Genomic DNA, 20,984 nt, shown 5'->3' with positions numbered 1-20,984 from the left:
AATTAGAAAAAAGAATAAATTACTGTTATGGGGAGCAACTTAAGAAGAGCAGACCGATCACCACTGAGAAGTTCAAATTTGAAAGTCTTTATTAAGCTGGCCTGCTGACTGTCTCACACAATGCTCCAAAAAATGGCTATTGGAAAAACAGGCCCCACCATAGCGTTGTAGGGGTTCTTATACCAAAATCACATCAATCATGTGTCTGTTGCTATGATTCAAAATTACAAACTAACATCATGAGATCATCAACAGAGGGGGAAGTGGGTCAAAACAACCTTACCTAGGTACAAACTAAAGAATGGTTACTAACATCCACTCAATTACTCTTTAAATGGTACGTTGGTTAAAAGCAACAGAGATCAAAAGAGCAATTTTTTTATTACATAAGAATTGTCGGGATCCAAGATGGTGGACTAGAGGGAGGCTGCGTTCCTTGCCACTCCATAATGCTGAATTCAAGCAGAGGATATCTGTTTCTCGGTGAGGCAGTTTTTGCTGCTTATTGATCTCTTGGTGTTTACTCCATTTGTCCGCTGTGATGACCTGCAATCTGCCAGCATATCGACGCCTTTTTTGAGAGCAGATTGACAGACTATCAGGCGTCTATCATCCGCCATTTGCCTGCCTCTCACCTGTCCATCGCCTACCTTACCCCTATCCATCACCCAACGCTCGAGGTTCACCTCCCAATCATCCGACAGCTGCCAGCAGACTGACTGCAGACTGCCAGTGGAGAACCAGCTGCCTGCTGTCGCCTTGAAGTTCACTGTCACAGTACCTGCAGGTTTGATTACACGTGGCTGCCGCCATTTTGAGACAACAGCCAGGCCCCATAGGACCCCTGGCTGGACTGACTGAGCCCCATCTCCAGGATCCCTCAGCCCGACCGACCACTCCCTGCCTCTGGGGCCCTCACATCAACTGACTGCTCCCTGCTGCCAGGACCCCCAGACCAACTGACTGAGCCCTATCACCGGGAACCCAGACCGATTGATTGCACCCGGCCTCCAGGATCCCACAACTACACCAAACACACTGGACCCCCAGGACCGCTGCCAGACCAACTGCTTCCCGTCTCCAGGACCTCCAGCTGACCATGTCCACCCCTGAGCTGCAACTCCCCATTTACCAACACATTTCAAAGCCAGAGCGGCCATCTTAGATAATCCTGGAAGCCATGGCTCCGATCTTCAGGTGGGGCAAATCCCATCCTGAGACGCCTGCTGGAGGCTTGAAGCTCATTGTCAGGTACCTCTCATGCATCTGAAAGAATGGACATTTTTTTAAGCTGTCTGTTTTATCTCAACTCCCTAAGGTCTCCCTCCCAGTGATGGGAACAAAGCCCTTAAAACTGTTCCAGGAAACAGCCCCAAACAGAGAGTAAAAGGGTAAATTGAGCAAGATAGTGCTCAGGCAGTTAAGATATATAGGATATAAGATTACCAGAAACTGTTGACCAGAATCTATACCCTGTTGTAAAACATTGTGAAACATGTTGTATGTTATCAGCAAACCCAGACCCCCTTTGGAATTTCCTGGTGGCTTTGTTCCCCTTTTCCCTTCTGTGTGTGACCCATCCCGATGTGTGGTTTCTGCCTTTATAAACTTGTAAGATTTTCTGCTAGGGACTCGACTCCTCGACTCCTGCGTGAGTCACGAGTTGAGTCCCAGCGCGCTGGAATAAAAGCCTCTTGCGGTTTGCATCAAATGACGCCTCCTGTGGTTGATTGGGGTTGCTGTCGATCCGTGGGACAGAGTTAGGGTCTCCTTTTTGGGGGTCTTACACATCAGGCTACTGAACACTGGGAGGTTTCATTAGTATATGACTGTTATACAGTAGATTTTCTTTTTTCTCCTTTTAAAAAAAATTTAAGTTTTTATTTCTTTACTTTCTTGCTTTCTATTCCTTTTGTTTAACTGTTCCCTCAGAGTCTCTTTCTCCCTTATTTGCATGCTAACATCCGATTTCCTTTTGATTACACTCTCACCCTTTCTATTTTCTAGAACTTCTGTATCTTCTTTTCTTATCCCATTAACAGCCATATTCTACATCCCTCTGCATCCTCTTTGTCCTCCATTAGAAACTGCAGACCTTATTGCAAACTTGTTTGTTTTACCGAAGATAACATTTGAACTCATTTTGTTTATTATGACAATTTTGTTATTGTTCCCATCGGGGCTATTTGGTCTAGGATTGCATAGTGTCTGATTTGGGCACTGCTAATATTGATCTCCCCTTAAAGAAAGGGTTTTGGACACCTATAGGGCCACTATAAGCCTATAGGGGGAAATCTGCAATACCCCAGATCTGCACTGCTAGAGGGGAAGATACATGAACAACATGAAAAAACAAGGGAAGAAAATGATCCAAACAAATCTAGATTCTATAGTAATAGAATCCAATGACAGTATGTTAGAAGAAATGTCAGAAAAGGACTTCAGAATATACATGATTAAGATGATTCACTAAGCAAAGGATGAGATGAGAGAGCAAATGCAGGCAATGAATGAAAATACCAATAAGCTGAAAGAGCACCTGCAGGAAGCAAAAGATCATTTCAAAAAAGAGATAGAGATTCTCAAAAAACAACCAAACGGAAATCCTTGAAATGAAGGAGACAATAAACCAAATAAAAAACTCAATGGAAAGCATCACCAACAGACTAGACCACTTGGAAGACAGAACCTCAGACAATGAAGACAAAATATTTAATCTTGAATATACAGTTTCCCAAACAGAGAAGATGGTAAGAAATCATGAACAGAATCTCCAAGAACTATGGGACATCATGAAAAGACCAAATTTAAGAATTATTGGGATTGAGGAAGGTACAGAGATACAAACCAAAGGAATGAACAACCTATTCAATGAAATAATATCAGAAAATTTCCCAAACCTGAAGAATGAAATGGAAAATCAAATACAAGAGGCTTACAGAACACCAAATGCACAGAATCACAACAGATCCACACCAAGTCATGTTATAATGAAAAAGCCTAACATTCAAAATAAAGATAGAATTTTGAAGGCCGTGAGAGAAAAGCAACAGATTACATAGAGGGGGAGACCAATACGGATAGCAGCAGACTTCTCAACCCAGACTCTAAAAGCTAGAAGGGCCTGGAACAACATATTTCAAGCTCTGAAAGAACATGGTTGCCAACCAAGAATCCTATACCCAGCAAAACTAACCTTCAGATCTGAAGATGAAATAAAATCCTTCCATGATAAACAAAAGTTAAAAGAATTTACAAATAGAAAGCCTGAACTACAGAATGTTCTCAACAAAATATTCCATGAGGAGGAAATGAAAAACAACAACGGAGGTCAGCAAAGGGAGGAACTACCTTAGAGAAAAACCACTCAAAGGAGAAACCAAGCCAACTTAAAAAACCAAAAATAAGCCAATGACTGGGAATACAAATCATTTCTCAATAATAACCCTGAACGTTAATGGCCTAAACTACTCAATCAAAAGAAACACACTGGCAGAATGGATTAAAAAGAAAGACCCAACAATATGCTGCCTGCAAGAGACTCATCTCATAGAAAAAGACATCCACAGACAAAAGATGAAAGGATGGGAAAAAACTTACCATGCACATGGACTCAGTAAAAAAGCGGGGGTTTCCATCCTTATATCAGATAAAGTGGACTTCAAGCCAAAGTATGTCAGAAGGGATAAAGAAGGACATTTCATACTGCTTAAGGGAACCATAAATCAGGAAGACATAACGATAGTAAATATTTATGCCCCAAACCATGGTGCATCCCTGTACATCAAACAAATCCTGAATTTCAAGAATCACATAGACCACAACACAATAATTCTGGGTGACTTTAACGCACCGCTGTCACCACTAGATAGATCTTCCAAACAAAATCCAACCAAAGAAACCATAGAACTCAATAACACAATCAATAATCTAGACTTAATAGATATATATAGAATATTCCATCCATCAACGAGCGGATACACTTTCTTCTCAGCAGCACATGGAACCTTCTCGAAAATAGACCATGTGTTATGCCACAAAGCAGCCTTTAGGAAATGCAAAAAAATAGAGATACTGCCTTGTGTTCTCTCAGATCATAATGGACTGAGAGTAGATATCAGTGACAAAATAAAAAAAGGAAATTACTCCAACACTTGGAGACTAAATAATATGCTATTGAATGAAACATGGATAACAAAAAACATCAGGGAGGAGATTAAAAAATTCTTAGAGGTCGAGGAGAATGATGATACAACATATCAAAATCTCTGGGACACTATGAAAGTGGTACTAAGAGGAAAATTCATTGCATGGAGCGCATTCCAGAAAAGAATGAAGAGTCAACAATTAAATGACCTAACATTACAGCTCAAAGCCCTAGAAAAAGAACAACAGAATAACAGCAAAAGTAGTAGAAGACAGGAAATAATTAAAATCAGAGCTGAAATCAATGAAATTGAAACAAAAGAAATTATTTAAAAAATTGACATAACAAAAAGTTGGTTCTTCGAGAACGTAAACAAAATAGATAAACCCTTAGCCACACTAACAAAGAGAAGGAGAGAGAAGACTCCAATTACTAAACTACATGATGCAAAAGGAAATATCACGACAGACACCACTGAGATACAGAACATAATGAGAAGCTACTTTGAAAATCTTTATTCCAACAAAATAGAAACTACCAAAGACATTGACAAATTTCTAGAGACATATCCTCCACCCAAACTGAACCAGGAGGACATACACGATTTAAACAGATCAATATCAAGCAATGAAATAGAAGAAGTCATTAAAAATCTACCATCCAAGAAAAGCCCAGGACCAGACGGATTCTCAGCTGAGTTCTACAAGACCTTCAAAGAAGAACTCATTCCAATACTTCTCAAAGTATTCCAGGAAATAGAAAAGGAGGGTACCCTACCGAACTCATTCTATGAAGCTAATATCACCCTCATACCCAAACCAGGAAAAGACACATCAAGGAAAGAAAATTTTAGACCAATATCCTTGCTGAATATAGATGCAAAGATCCTTAACAAAATATTGGCAAACCGTATCCAAAAACATATTAAGAAAATTGTGCACCACGATCAAGTGGGGTTCATTCCTGGAATGCAAGGATGGTTCAACATTCGTAAATCAATAAACGTAATCCATCATGTCAATAGACTTAAGGATAAGAATCATATGGTTATTTCAATTGACGCAGAAAAAGCATTTGACAAAATACAACACCCCTTCATGCTCAAAACACTAGAAAAAATAGGGATAGTAGGAACATACCTGAACATTGTAAAGGCTATTTATGCTAAGCCCATGGCCAACATCATTCTTAATGGAGAAAAACTGAAACCATTCCCTTTAAAAATGGGAACAAGACAGGGATGTCCTCTTTCACCACTTCTATTCAACATTGTCCTTGAAACTCTAGCCAGAGCAATTAGGCAGACTAAAGAAATTAAAGGGATACAAATAGGAAAAGAGGAACTTAAGCTGTCACTATTTGCGGATGACATGATTCTATATTTAGAGGATCCAAAAACCTCCTCCAGAAAACTTCTAGACCTCATCAATGAATTCAGCAAAATAGCAGGCTATAAAATCAACACACATAAATCGACAGCATTTTTATACACAAGCGACGAAACAGCTGAAAGGGAAATGAGGAAAACAACTCCATTTGCAGTAGACTCAAAAAAAAAAAAAAAATACTTGGGCATCAATCTAACCAAAGAGGTAAAAGATCTCTACAATGAAAACTACAAAACACTGAAGAAAGAAATTAAGTAATACCTTAGAAGATGGAAAGATCTCCCATGTTCTTGGATAGGCAGAATTAATATTGTCAAAATGGCCATACTACCAAAAGTGCTATACAGATTCAATGCAATTCCAATTAAAATCCCATTGACGTACCTCACAGAAATAGAGCAAGCAATCATGAAATTCATTTGGAAGAATAAGAAACCCAGAATAGCTAAAGCAATCCTTAGCAGGAAGAATGAAACAGGGGGTATCGCAATACCAGAACTTCAACTATACTACAAAGCAATAGTAACAAAAACGGCATGGTATTGGCACCAAAATAGACAGGTAGATCAGTGGTACAGAATAGAGGACACGGACACAAACCCAAATAAATACAATTTTCTAATAGTAGACAAAGGTGCCAAAAATATGCAATGGAGAAAAGATAGCCTCTTCAACAAATGGTGCTGGGAAAACTGGAAATCCATATGCAACAGAATGAAACTAAATCCCTATCTCTCACCCTGCACAAAACTCAACTCACAATGGATCAAGGACCTTGAAATCAGACCAGAGACCCTGCATCTTATAGAAGAAAAAGTAGGTCCACATCTTCACCTTGTTGGCTTAGGATCAGACTTCCTTAACAGGACTCTGATAGCACAAGAAATAAAAGCAAGAATCAACAACTGGGATAAATTCAAACTAAATAGCTTTCTCTCAGCAAAGGAAACTATCAGCTATGTGAAGAGAGAGCCTACAGAGTGGGAGAATATCTTTGCCACTCATACTTCAGATAGAGCACTAATTTCCAGAATATATAAAGAACTCAAAAAACTCTACACCAAGAATATAAATAACCCAATCAACAAATGGGCTAAGGAAATGAACAAACTCTTCACAGAAGAAGATGTACAAGCAATCAACAGATATATGAAAAAATGTTCACCATCTTTAGTAATAAGAGAAATGCAAATCAAAACTACACTAAGATTCCATCTCACCCCAATTAGAATGGCGATTATCAAGAATACAAGCAATAATAGGTGTTGGAGAGGATGTGGGGAAAAAGGTACACTCATACATTGCTGGTGGGACTGCAAATTAGTGCAGCCACTCTGGAAAGCAGTGTGGAGATTCCTTAGAAAACTTGGAATGGACCTACCATTTGACCCAGCTATCCCACTCCTCGGCCTATACCCGAAGGACTTAAAATCAACATACTACAGAGATACAGCCAATCAATGTTCATAGTGGCTCAATTCACAATAGCCAGACTATGGAACCAACCTAGATGCCCTTCAATTGATGAATGGATAAGAAACTGTGGTATATATATACAATGGAATATTACTCAGCTATAAAGAATAATAAAATTATGGCATTTGCAGGCAAATGGATGAAATTGGAGAATATCATGTTAAGTGAGATAAGCCAATCTCAAAAATCCAAAAGAGGAATGATCTCACTGATAAGCAGATGATGACACTTAATGGGGGGTGGGAGTGGGACAAGAATGGAGGAAGGAGGGACTGTATAGAGGGAAAAGAGAGGTGGGAGGGGTGGGAGGGAAGGAAAAAAATAATGGAATGAATCAAACATCATTACTCTATGTAAATATATGAATATGCAAATGGTATGCTGTTACTCCATGTACAAACTGAAACAACATGTATCCCATTTGTTTACAATAAAAATAAATTTTAAAAAAACAAAAACAAACAAAAAAAACCAAACAAACAAAAAAGAATTGTCATTTTGTATTGCTAAACATGTCATGCTAAGTAACTGAGAACGGGTACAGAGAATGGGTATTCCCATGGGAGTAGCTTATTTCCTACTTATGGAGTCTCAGAGCAAAATGGAGCCTGTTTGGTCATTTCCCTTACAGTCTGACCTATAACATTCTCATAGAGCCGGATCTGTCAGCCCATCACATTACAAAGTTTAATAATCCTTGTTTTTTATTATTTTTGCTTTTTAACTCTCCCATGGCCCCAGTTAAAAGTCTCTTAGTCATCAAACCATGGTCTCCAGGCCAAATCTGGCATCTGACTTTGCAAGGCACTTGAGCTGAGAAGGGTTCCTACAGATGATCTGTAACTACTTTGACAGGGAAACTAAACTTTGAACTCGCAGTTAAAGGAACTGTTTTTCCCCTGAAAAAGAATTCCATCCTTCTCATTAGTATACCTATAGTCAAAAAGAGTACTCAATTATTATTATCACTGTATTCTGAATTTGGTTAGTAAAATTTTGTGTAAATATATATAATAGGAAAAAAATGATAACATTTTTTTTTCTTTTTTTCTTTTTTGGGTACCGGGGATTGAACTCAGAGGCATTGGACCACTGAGCCACCTCCCCAGCCCTATTTTGTATTTTATTTAGAGACAGGGTCTCACTGAGTTGCTTAGGGCCTAACTTTGAACTCGATGATTCTCCTTCCTCAGCCTCCTGAGGTGCTGGGATTATAGGAATGAGCCACACTGATCACATTTCTTAATCTACAAATTGTCTGAAACAGCTAGGGAACTCTAAAAAACCATGTGCAGAAATCGTGTTTGAGGAAAATGTACAACAAAAAGTGAAAAATATAAAATTTATGTAAAAAGTTCTATGTCTCCCTAAACCAAATATGTATGTATACATATACATGCAGGTATGCATATATGTATGAATAAAAAGGGTAAAAGCATGTCACAAACCACCAGTACAAAAATCCCAAGAATGAAAACTAATTTTTCATGATCCCATTAACCACCATTATTTAAAAACATTAAGTCTACTGCTGGGTGCGGTGCTTCGTGTCTGTAACCCCAGCGACTCTGGAGGCTGAGGCAGGAGGATCACAAGTTCAAAGACGGCCTTTGTAAAAGCGAGGTGCAAAGCAACACAGTGAGACCCTGTCTCTAAATAAAATACAAAATTAAAAAAAAAAATAGGGCGGGGAATGTGCCCCTGAGTTCAATCCCCAGTAACCCCCTTCCCACAAAAAGGGAGGATCTCTCCTTCTTTTAGTTCCGAGTGAGTCTGAGAGTTAGTCTTTGAATAATTGCTTAAGATAGCAATCCTTGAACAAGCAGCTTCTTTGCTTTTCTTTTTTTTTTTAAAGATAATTCCAATTATTTAATATGCATGCAAGGGATGACTTCTCAGGGATATACATCGAATTACCCCAGAATCTTCTATGTGGTTTTCTAAAAAGAAAAACAAAACAAAAACATAGGTCTTAGGATACTCTTTGAATCCCCAACTGGAATCAGACTTCCTAAGTTTGTTCCATACTCTATCTTTGGGTTACACTCTATGTGTCCCCATTGGAACCAGATTTTAGAATCTGTCCCACAACGTAGCCTCCAGGGTGCGATAGGAGTCCCCAGTGGAATCGAACTTTAATGTCTGTCCCATATTGTCTGCAAATTGTTGACAGTACATGTGTCCTTGTTCCTATTATACAGTTTTCAGGGTGCTTGACAGCCTCTAATCCTAAAAAGAACATTCTTAAGCTCTCAAGTAATACATGTGTGTTTAAAAACTTACAATTTTTATTGTTGTTATTATTATTATTGTAAATAGCAAGAACACAAAAACCTTGCAGAGTTTGGAGGCACTTTGGGATAAGACAAAGTCAGGTAAGTTTTAATAGAGATTTGTTTATAGCTAATACTTTATCTCATGACAAAAAGGACAGATGCCTCATAGCGCTTGTGTCTCCATGGTGAGGTCTGATTAAAGCAAAACACATCTTACATATGGCAATCATTGCCTTCCCCCACACTCCTTAAAGTGGGTGCAGCCCTCATCTTTCAGTTAGAATCGTGGGTGGGGGATGCTAGGGATGTGGCTCAGTAGTCAAATGCCCCTGGATTTAATCCCAGGTACCCCCCCTCAGTAGAGTGGGCATTTATCTTGGCTAAAATAAGAGGACAGAGAGGACATTTTCCTTTAGGGCTATTTCTATTAAAGGATAGGTCAAGGGCTGGGGTTGTGGCTCAGTGGTGGAGCACTTACCTCGCACGTGTGAGGCACTGGGTTCCACCCTCAGCACCACATAGAAATAAATAAATAAATGGAGGTACCGTGTCCATCTACAGCTAAAAAAAAAAAAAAAAAAAAATTTAAAAAAAGGATAGGTCAAGATTGGAAAAACTTATCTTCCCAAATATCAAGTACAGAGAATGTGAACATAAACACAAGAATCATGATTTTAGTTAAAGGTTTGAGAATGTTTCCTAGCAAACAGTAAGTGTATAAGGCAGGATAGTTTAGCTGGCGCACAGAAGAGGAAACTGTACAGAGGCAGTTCAGAGGAGGGAGAGACAAGGGGTCGTCCTCGGAACTTAAGTTAAAACAGAAACAGTTATAAAACTGAGATTTATAGCAGAGGCTGAGTTGAGAGACTGACCACTGAGTGTCTCCGGTTTGGATGTGATGATTAATGGACCTAGTGGCCTTGACTGTCACATCAAGGCCAGGTTCCTCCAACAATGTGTCTCTGGTGAATCCCATGTTTGGCAAAACAAAGGGGGTGCTCAGGATGCTAGAAGACCGGGCCCTCTTATGTAACTTCCTGAGCACAAATTATGTTCCCTCTGACCCACGAAGGGGGTAGGCTGGCCTCAGGGTGTCTGCCTATCTTCAATGTGTTTATAAGCAAGTGCTCATCTTCTAAGGGAGAAAAGGGCTTTTAGTCAACAAAAGAAGGAAGATAAAGAAAGAAAAAAAATCACTATGTAAGTCCCATAGAAGCTGAGCAATCTGATTCCACTATGTAGTGGGAGAAAGAATTTTAAAGAGAACCACTGGGCTCATTTCAGGTTCTAGAGTTCAAACACACCAGATCCCTTGTACGATGTCAGCTGCATCCGTGGCCACAGGAATCTACACAGCTCGGGGATTCCCCAGCCCCTGACAAAGGGCACCCAAGGCAAGCAAGGCAGATGGAGGCTATGCTCTCTGCTGATTGAAAGTGAAAGAAGCAGAGACAGAGAGGTTACATGTACAGAAAGAGTATGATCAAGGAGAAGAAAATATCTGAGAAAAACCTATCAATGTGGATGCCTCTGAAAATTCCTGGGGCCACCCCAAAAGGTCAGAGGAGAAGAAATACATCCAGAGAAGGGTCTAAGGGAGTCCTAGAGAAGGGGGGATTTAGGATCAATGGGATTCTTGGCATATGTGACAGAAAGGAATTTCAGCACCTGCCAGTTAAAGGCTTAGACAGTTTATTTAGGAAAGCAGATCCACATTCAAAGGAAAACCATGAAAATATATTCATAATATTCATGTTAAATAACATTAATTAATGGATCAACACTTAAGCTCCAAGTTATGACTTCCCACCTATTTTAATGCACTGCGTCAATTTCATTGAAATTATTTTCAGAATTGAAAACTTGGGACTTCATGGGTTAAGCAGATTCAGAACTGGCACTGTCTCCTCACTGTACTCGGTGGCCTCTTCCTCTTTCCTCCCTGGAACTGGGGTAACGATGTGCTCAGGCAGATTGAGATGCAGTGTTCTATAGAGAAAACCCCACCTCAGACAGGGACATCTGCCCAGACCAGGCCAGGACACCGGATACAGGGAGGGCCTCGGCTTGCCAGAGTTCCGACATTGGGGAAGAGGCAACGACATTCTCCAAAGGAACCAGGGGGAGAGGAAAGCGAACGCCTGAAGCCACTCAGAAAGGCAGCGGCTTCCCACAAAGGCACACGGAGAACCGAGATTCAGAAACCTTCTCCCAGGCTCTCCCAAGCTCCAGGGCCAGACGAATAGCTTACGGGACACTCCCGGCTGCTGAGGCGGGACAGACAGCTAAGGCACTCTGGGAGTCACCATGCCCAGCTGTCCCCTCCTCAGGGTGTGCCCACTCTCCACCCTTCCTCAACAGTCACCATAGACACTCACCCTGAGTCACTTTCATGCTCTGACCAAAGCAAACTGTCAAATTCCCAAGCCCTTTCTCCAGGAGACCTTTAAATCTCCATCTCTAACCCTGATCTTCACACATTTCCTTCACAGACAAGTTACAGATCCACTCCAGCAAGCTTCGCATCCCAAATCACTGTCTCAAAATGAGCCACAGTGACAGGGGAGCCTCAGCCTCAGAAAGGAAGAGGCCCGACCACCTGCAAGGGGGCTCCTGCTTCCCAGGGCTCTGCAGCTTCTCGCTGTCCTTCCTCTGCAGTTGTGCTCAGCGGCACCAGGACACCCACAGGAAAGGGCTGCAGGAAGCACCAGGGGGATTGCAGGGCCTTCTGTCTCCAGGCCGGACCTGCCTCAGCCTAGAGTCACCGGCCTCAGGACTGGGCCCCACTGCAGGTCATTCAGCTGGTTCACGACGACACTGATGAGGTCAATGACACAGAGATGCTGAATCCGAGTTTTCAGAAAAACACACCCGGAGGTTCTCTGCTTCCCTCTGTATTGACTTATAAGTAGGCAAGCAGAGTTCTAAGACACTCTGTATGGATTAGAAAATTGACAAATGACGATTCCTTTGAGAGTGGGAAGACATCAGCTGAATTAGGTGCTAGCAGGATATCTGTGGTTGGAGAGGATGCTGGATGCCAGTTAGAGCCAGGCCAGATGCGAGCAGAAGGCACCTAACTGCTCACGTCTAGAGTGGATCCCTTCAGTTAAGCAACTGCCTGTCACAAAAGACCAGGTCAAAGTGCCCACTGAGCAAGACTGTGTGCCTGCACCTACTTCCCCCTTTCCTATCTCATTCCCTCCCTTCCCCAGAGACTCTGATACCTTACTCTTAAAGAGTTGGTACAGGGAAATGGCCTGTCATCCAGAGATGCTTCTGGCTGGAGTAGAGCACTGTCCCTACCTAGCCAGGAATCAAAGGTGTCTGGTGCCCAGACTACTGGAGGGAATGTTGCCAGGGAGTCTGTGGTATAAGAAAGCCTGATGTCCTTGAGCCAGCTTCATCCTGATCTGTAGTTCCTGTCCCCACAAGAGACATTTTACCAGGAGATGAAGAAGATAAGGGTCAATGATAGGAGAAATATAGGAACCAAGAGTCCTAGCTGTGGCAACAGCTAGGTGAAGTTAGGCAGGGAACCTCCGTAGTTTCCCACAGAGCCCAGCACTACCTGGGTAAGCAGTTGGCAGGTAGTAAAATCTTATCAGCACTAGTTTCTTTTGTAAAATCTTATCAGCACTAGTTTCTTTTGTAAAATCTTATCAGCAGTAGTTTCTTTGTGTCCAGACATATTGACATGAAAATAGCAGAAGGTGTTTCCCAGAGCCCAAGTCCACCTTCCTAAGCCAACAAATAATCTGATCTATTTTCCATCACCAGTTGGGCTAACGAGTCCAGGGATGTAGGGAGCAATTTCAGGTCTTGTGCAGCTTGACGGCCATGACTCCTGTGGCTCTGATGTGTCAGTCACGGCCTGCAGGTCATCCTCTCACCAGTCCAGAAAGTGATGCAATTCAGGTGATTCCCCAGCTGCAGGTGGACCTGGACCTCCCTTCCCAGGTGCCTCTGTAGCATAGAGATGGTGTCTCGGGGTCATCAGTGGGAGCTTGTATTTTGTCTGCTGAAGTGACCACACATCCTCCTCCCCAGGGTCAAGACCCTCTTTCCAATGATGCGCTCTACAGTCTCTGCCTCACGGAACCTAGAGGGTTTTCTGTGTGTGTCACAAAGAACATTCTTCTAGGTAAGCAGGGAATTCAGAATTCAAGAGCAGCATGTCTGCCAGGTGTGGTGACTCATGCCAGTACTCCCAGCAATGAGGGAGGCTGAGTAGGAGGTGGAGGCTAGCCTCAGCAACTTAGTGACACTTGGTATCAAAATGAAGAATAGCAAGTGTTGGAGCTGAAGCTCAGTGGAGAAGTGCCCCTGGGCTAAGCTGCCAGCACAAGGACAAAATGAATCCGAGACCAACATCTATTTTATCTTTAGGAGCTAATGAGGTGTCACTAGTGCATTTGCTTCATGGAGACAAGGTCCTCTTTGTAAGGAGGACTTTACTACCCTGGCTAATGTAACCTGTTTACCCATTTTCAACTTAGAACAGAGTGAGTGGGACACAGGTACACTCAGAAAAACCAGTTGCATTTCATGATGATGGCTTACAGGGGTGTTGGGCAGTTTGACCAAGTACACTGATGGTAACAGCAGGAATCTCCAACTTCACCTCAGTGAGAGAAGGTACCAGAGGTGTTTAACACCATGAGAATGGAGCCAGATTTAGAAGTTCACATCTAGGGTTCCTGAAGTGATTGAAATTGTACCCAGCTACATTATTCACCAGGTCAAAGCCAAAGGCTAAAAAGTCCATGGGGGGTGTCCTATGAGAAGGTGAGTTTTAATTCTTGGGTTTGGATGGATGGCATTAGCCATCAAAGGGAGATTTAGAATCATGTTAGTCTCATTTGCCCAAATACTCCTTAATATTGGCTTGATGTCTCCCCCAGGGTGAGCTGATAAGGGCAAATCCAATGTTAGAGAGGAAGACTCCTCCCTCTCATCCTGTCTCCAGTCCACAGGTGAAGAGAGTTACCCCCGGCCCGAGGGAGAAAGTGGGGGAGGAGCAACAGGAGCGCAGTTACGGGCACGTGCTGCCATCTAGCGGCTCCTCCTGGTATACGTGTCGCTTCAAGCAGCCCAGCAGGCAGCCCCAGGGGAGGAGGAAGAGGACCAGAAATGCCAAGAGAGACCCCCCAGCCAGGGTGGGTTCCTCATGAGCGGAGCAATCCCCACAGCCAAAAGGACAGGTCCCAATAGAGCAGAGGAGCAAGAGTCCTGGTACGTCGTAGGTAGGGGAGCAGCTTAAACAGGGCCCTTGCTGCTTCTGAAAGGGACCCATCCATCTCCCAGAGGCTCATGTGAAGAGCCATCCTTTCTCTTTCCCTGGTGGCAAGTGGTCCTGGGCTGTAAAAGCTCAAGAGGGACAGGTTTATCCTTGGAAAGTGGGCCTGTCATGTCTGGCCCTGGAATCTGACAACCCTCGGGTCCCCTGTGGGATCTGGAAGGAGTCCTCCTGTCTAGGGAGTGACAGGTTGGTGTGTGAGTCCCTTTTCCAAGTCTTCAGAAGATCAAAGTCAGCCAGGTGTGGTGGCACACACCTGTAATCCCAGTCAGTCCTGAGGCAGAAGCAGGAGGGTCACAAGTTTAAGGCCAGCTGAGCAATTTAGCCAGACCCTGACTGAAAAGAAATAAAAAGGGGCTGTGGCTGGGGCTCATGGCAGAGCGCTTGCCTAGCACGAGTGAGGCTCTGGGTTTGATCCTCAGCACCACATAGAAATAAATAAAATAAAGGTATTGTGTCCATTTCCAACTAAAAATATTTCAGAAAAAAGAAATAAAAAGGACAGAGGATGTAGCTTAGTAAAAAATGCCTGAGTTCAATCCCCCATACTAACAAAATAAAGGAAAAAAGTAAAAGAACAAGGTCACCTGGTTGAATTTGTGAAGCAGTAAGGCTGGAGTCAGGAGCTGGGAGGACTTGATTTCTGACTCCAAAGGGCCTTTTCCACCTGTGCCAAATTGATTACCTATCTGATCAGCTCTCGTATCTTAGATCAGTGACAATGTCTGAGGTTACAAATGGTCTCCCATGCAACATTTCACAATGGCTCAGTTGAAGAGAAGTTTGGGGGCAATTCTGATTCTTCACAGGCCAATAAGCCAAAGTTGTCACAGGGTTTGGGGGTTTCTTGGCACAGTTTTGCCAAGTTGCTTTTAATCAGTAGATTATCCCTTTTCACTGTGTTTGTAATAGACATGGAAAATGAAAAATCCCCAAGATAATGTGGCCTGGTTAAAGGAATTGAAAAAGAAGGTCCTGCCCTGACGGCCTTCATCTCCCAAGACAAATGTTTTCCAGGTGCCAGCTGCAGACAGGGAGGAGGTGTTTCATCACCCCTAAAGTAACAGTCTCTGGGAGGCACTCATCTCCTTCAAAGTAAATCTTCTCCAGACACTGCCCACAGACCCCCTACCCATAGAAAAGTTCAAAGGGAGGCTGAACACTTCACGAATCAGCTTGGCTGTTTATTCAGAAACAAAGCTTCACACAGGAACGGGGATGCAGGGATGAAATGGTGCCTGTGGACAGCCCTCCCTAGTGGAAATGAGCCACAGATAGGTTATTTTGCGGGTGTTCTAGTGAACATACTAGTTTCTCTTGGGCACTCAGGATTTTTGGGGTCTGTTCTATTAATCAGTGAAAGTGTCTGTTTGAGGACTTGGGAATTTAAACTTCTGGGTTGAGGGTCTGCAAACAGTGCCCGGAGAGGGAGGATCTGTTTTTGAAGGGGATTACTGCCTTTTAGGGGATTACTGTCACTTGAGGGTGATAAAACCCCTGCTCCCTGTCTGCAGCCAGCACCTGGAAAACCTTTGTCCTGGGAGGTGGAGGCCATCAGGGCAGGGCCTTCTTTCCATTCCCTTTTCCCACGCAACGTTATCTCAGGGGTTTCTCATTTTCCATGTCTAATATTCCGGACTCGGAAAGGAAAAAGGAAAGCAGGCAAGGACAATGTCTCTAACTTCTTTGAGCTGGGAGGGGTGTGTGGGGGAAGGGGCTTCCTCACAGAGTTCTGGAAGTGAATGTGGGGCTGCAGGGGGGATGGGGGGGCAGTCCTGAGGTCACCCAAGCCATGTTAACTCTTTCCATGCTGCTCCAGGAGATCAGGAGGTGAGCCGTGTTCTAGGGTGTTTCCTGGCAGTTGTGGCTGAGCTGGTCATTTCATTAAAAAACTGTAAAGCTAAAAATAGGGAGAGGAGAAACATTATAGCAATATGTGAAGATTAACCAGTTCATTAGGTTAGGGAAACAATTGTAGCATATAGAATGAGACTAATTAGCTTACTAATGTGAAGGGTATGATTCTACTGTGGAAGACTAATTTCTCAGAAGAAAATGATTTTGGTATGTAACTTGATTGAGGGCTCTGTTGTTTTTAATCAAGGCCCAATCAGATTTGGGGTGTACTTCTTCCCATGTGTTCATGGGCTTGGTTACTTTGAAGCATAGCAAGCATGATTGATCTTGGAATCATATTTTTTTGGTGGTTTAGTCATTTCCATCCTGCCTGAAAAATTACATAAAATAAGACCAGGGATACAATTAACAGTATGGCAAGACTAGCAACCCAGCTACACGTGTAGAAAAGCACTTGAAAGGGTTAAGGAAAGATTTCCCTTTAGCTAAAGTGCTCCAAAATTTCTTCATTATCAAAAGTAGGTGTTTGGGCATTAGCCATGGCCAGGACCTGAAACTGTAATTTTAATACATCCAAAGAGGCATTATGAAGAGGTCAAGTTCCATTAAATGATTGTGTACTCTGCCATTGAACCTCAGAGTCACTATATGGAATTCTAGTAATGCAAAATTAGGTAATATTATAATGGCATTGGAGTCTCTGAGTCCATCGCAAATCTTGTATGTGCTCTCCTAGCTCTGTAACAGGATCTTTTAGTTGTTGAACCTCAGTTAAAATCTCCTGATCAGTATGTACTTGAGTCTGCCAAGTCTCAGTAAAATTCAGAGGCAAATATCCCAGCCAAGAAAACAATGCCAGTTATCAGGAGATTTTAACTGAGGTTCAACAACTAAAAGATCCTGTTACAGAGCTAGGAGATAAAATGTTTGGCACTTTTACAGGGAGCCAGGTGGCTATTGGCCTTTATAACAATTTGTCCTGGACTCTGCCACATCATCTGGTTGACACTCTATTGTAAGGTCCAGTTCTCACATTTAACATAATATATGTTTTGTAATCATTATATTAGCCGTGAATAGGTTCAGACAATAAAACAGGGATTTAATACACATGCTGTGAAGAAGAATTCTTTAATCCTGGTGGATGTTTTTACCCCTATCAGTAAGGGAATGAGTTGGGGGCTCTCCTAGTCTGGTGTTTGCCATTATTGGAAAGAGTAGGCTTTGGTTGTGGGGTTAAATGTCAGTTTGAGGAGTAAGGAATACTTAGGTGCAGAGGATAGTTTGATTTTGGTAGGCAGGGATAAATAGACGCCTTGTAAAAAAAAAAAAAAAAACTCAGAAGTTTGGGGGCATCAGGGCCATGCAACTGACACAGTGTACATCTTAATTTTATTTAAAATGACTACTTTTTTTCTTCTAAATGCCCAGGTATGGCTGTCTTTTGGTTATAACTGTTTTTGTTAGGTGTTTAAGATCAAGCTGGTCAAACTGACTTTGTTCATATCTGCTGTTAAGAGTCAGCTGAGGCGATCCAAGATGGCGGACTAGAGGGAGGCTGTGTTCCTTGTTGCTCTGTAACTCAGGTTTCAAGCAGAGGATATCAGTTTCTCCGTGAGGCAGTTTTTGCAGCTTATTGATCCCTGCTGTTTACCCCATTTGTCCACTGCGATCACCCGCAGTCTGCCAGCATATTGACTGCTTTTTAAGTGCAGATTGCTCACTGACTGGTGCCTATCATCTGCCATTTGCCTGCCTCTTACCTGTCCATCTCCTGCATTTCATCTACCCATCACCCACCACCCACCACCAGAGGTACACCTGCGAATCATCCAATGACAGCAGCCACCAGACCAACTGTAGACCACCAGTGGATCGCAAGCTGCCTCCTGTTGCCTGGAAGTCCACTGTCACAGTACCTGCAGGTTTGATTACACGTGGCTGCTGCCATTTTTAGACAACAGCCAGGACCTGTAGGATCCTTGGCCAGACTGACTGAGCCCCGTCTCCAGGATCCCTCAGCCCAACTGACCACTCCTTGCTTCTGGGATCCCCAGACCTACTGCCTGCTCCCTGCTGCCAGGACCCCCAGACCAACTGACTGTGCCCCACCTCCAGGACCCATCAACCAAACCAACCACACCTTTCCTCCAGGACCCCTGCCCAACCGACCGCACCCCACCTCCAAGACCTCTAGCCAACCATGCCCACACCCCAAGTTGCAGCTCCCCACTTGCCAACACATTTGGAAGCCAGAGCGGCCATCTTGGATAATCTTGGAAGCAGTAGCTCCCATCTTTAGGTGGGGCAAATCCCATCCTGAGATGCCTGCTGGAGACTTGAAGCTCATTGTCAGGTACCTTTCATGCATCAGGCTACTGACGACTGGGAGGTTTGAATACTGTATGACTGCTATAGTGTAGATTTGTTTTTCTTTTTATTTTTCTTCTCCTTTTTGAAAATGTTTACGTTTTTATTTCTTTCCTTTTCTTGCTCTCTTTTCCTTTTGTTTACCTGTTCCCTCAGAGTCTCTTTCTCCCTTTTCTCATGCTAACAACCAACTTCTTTTGATTACTCTCTCACTCTTTCTACAACCTAGAACTTCTATATACTCTTTTCTTATTTCATTAACAGCTACATCCTACACCCCTTTCCATCTTCTTTGTCCTCCATTAGAAACTGTAGAGACCTTATTGCAGATCTGTTTGTTATACTGTAGATAATAATTGAACTCATTCTGTTTATTATGACAATATTGTTAATGTCTTCATAGGGGCCATTTGGTTTAGGGTTGCATATTGTCTGTACTGGGCACTGATAATATTGATCTCCCCCTTAAAGAAAAGGTTTTGGAAACCTATAGGGCCACTATAAGCCTATAGAGGGGAAACTGCAATACCCCAGATTTGCACTGCTAGAGGGGAAGATACATGAACAACATGAAAAAACAAGGGAAGAAAAAGAAGAGTCAGTTGAGTTCCCCTAGGGGTTACTCTTGGGGATCTTGAGAGCAGCTCTTCAGCTCCTTAGTACCATCTGCTTGGTAGAATGGGCTAGGGTCTCCTTGATAAGAATGTCTCCCTTCTCCAGTGACCCTCCTCTTTGCAGCAGGTGCTCTGACTGGCTTTCCCTTCTCCAGTGGTCTCAGTAATCTCCCTGATCAGGAGGTCATGTGGCCCAGAGTTGCAAAACTCCTTAGAGAAGTACTCTAGTTCCCTGTGGTCAGGCTGACTCAGAGGGCAAGAGGCAAATTTTGGTTTTCTTGGCCCTTTTATTTTAACCTCAGTTTTTAAGCCTTGGTGTTAAACATCTAGCAAGCCAGTCCCACCAGTCTGAAAGTAAGAGTACTGGGCTTTAACTTCAATGTCCATAACCTTACAGTCATTTACCCCTTATATGTAATTGGGGTCTGTATTAGTACTGGGATTTAGCCTTATATCCTATCTGCCCATAGGTGATGGTTTATTATCTCAAATTAGTGTAAGTTGTGTGTTCTTGAAGTAGTGCCTCTGTAAAATATTAGCAAGCAACAGTTATAGAGTTTATAAGTGTTAGGCGTTAAAGGCGCAGTTATGGTTTGTCACTAGCTCCCAGAAACGCTCCACAGCTACAGGTCTCACACAAGAAACCTTTATTTTATGCAGACGATTCACGTCTGCATGGGGAAAAGGGAACATGGCGCAAGCTTTCTCTCAGACATAGGAATTTCGCGGGCTGAGAGGAACCAATCACGGAGGAGAATTCTTACAAACTGACTGATGGACCAATGACATATTAGAACGTAACGTGGGAGGCAGGAAGATTACGGCAACATAAGGCGGAAATTCCCGTAATGTGAGAGGTGGGCGAATGCAGATTGACAGGTGGTGGGGGAAGCCAGATTCCTTACAATAAGGAAAATAAAAAATTATATTAACAGTAGTAAAAACATGCTCAGTTTTTGTAATATCTATTTTGACTTTTAGTGGCATTATATATTATATCCCTGTTTGAGATCACAGTAATCTTTACAAGAAACATCAATCTTCTGAACACAACTTTAAATGAGTTGAAGTCTGCCCTATTTTGGAACCATTCTAACATGTAGTATGGTGGGGAACAGAGCCTTATCTTAGATAAGGTGGAGCTCTTGGAAAATTTTAGGTAAAGTATTCTAGTTCTGAAGTTGATCTTTGCCTCTTTTTTAAATTAAATTTTACTAAGTTTGCATATATTGTTTCCAGAGTCTATATGAACATTAGTTAATATAATGTAACATATTTATTTTTTTATTTTAAAACCAAACATTTATTAGGAAATATTCCATAAATAAAACTAATTTTAGTAGTTAGAACTATAAAATACCACTTCATGGAATGTCACCTAGTTGTATTCTATTGCTGGTGTCTTAAATTGTCATGCTACCATGAAGTATTTCTCTGTTACACATGGGGAAAGGCCAGGGAGGTTGACCTAAGCTGCTCTACAACTTACAACCACTTATTGGCAGAACTAAGACCAAAACTCTTAGTTTTTAACATTTTTACTTAGCTCATAAAATG

General features: G+C 42.4%; 1 long non-coding RNA gene across 1 annotated transcript in view; it reads left to right on the top strand.

The window, feature by feature from the left end:
- The window catches only part of LOC306646932, a 332,017-nt gene that overhangs the window by 82,512 nt on the left and 228,521 nt on the right, over positions 1–20,984 (top strand). The gene's annotated exons all lie outside the window — the stretch shown is intronic.

Source organism: Sciurus vulgaris (genome assembly GCF_902686455.1).
Source record: "Sciurus vulgaris genome assembly, chromosome: 16".
Taxonomy (NCBI): domain Eukaryota; kingdom Metazoa; phylum Chordata; class Mammalia; order Rodentia; family Sciuridae; genus Sciurus; species Sciurus vulgaris.
This window is presented reverse-complemented; position numbering and strand designations above follow the sequence as displayed.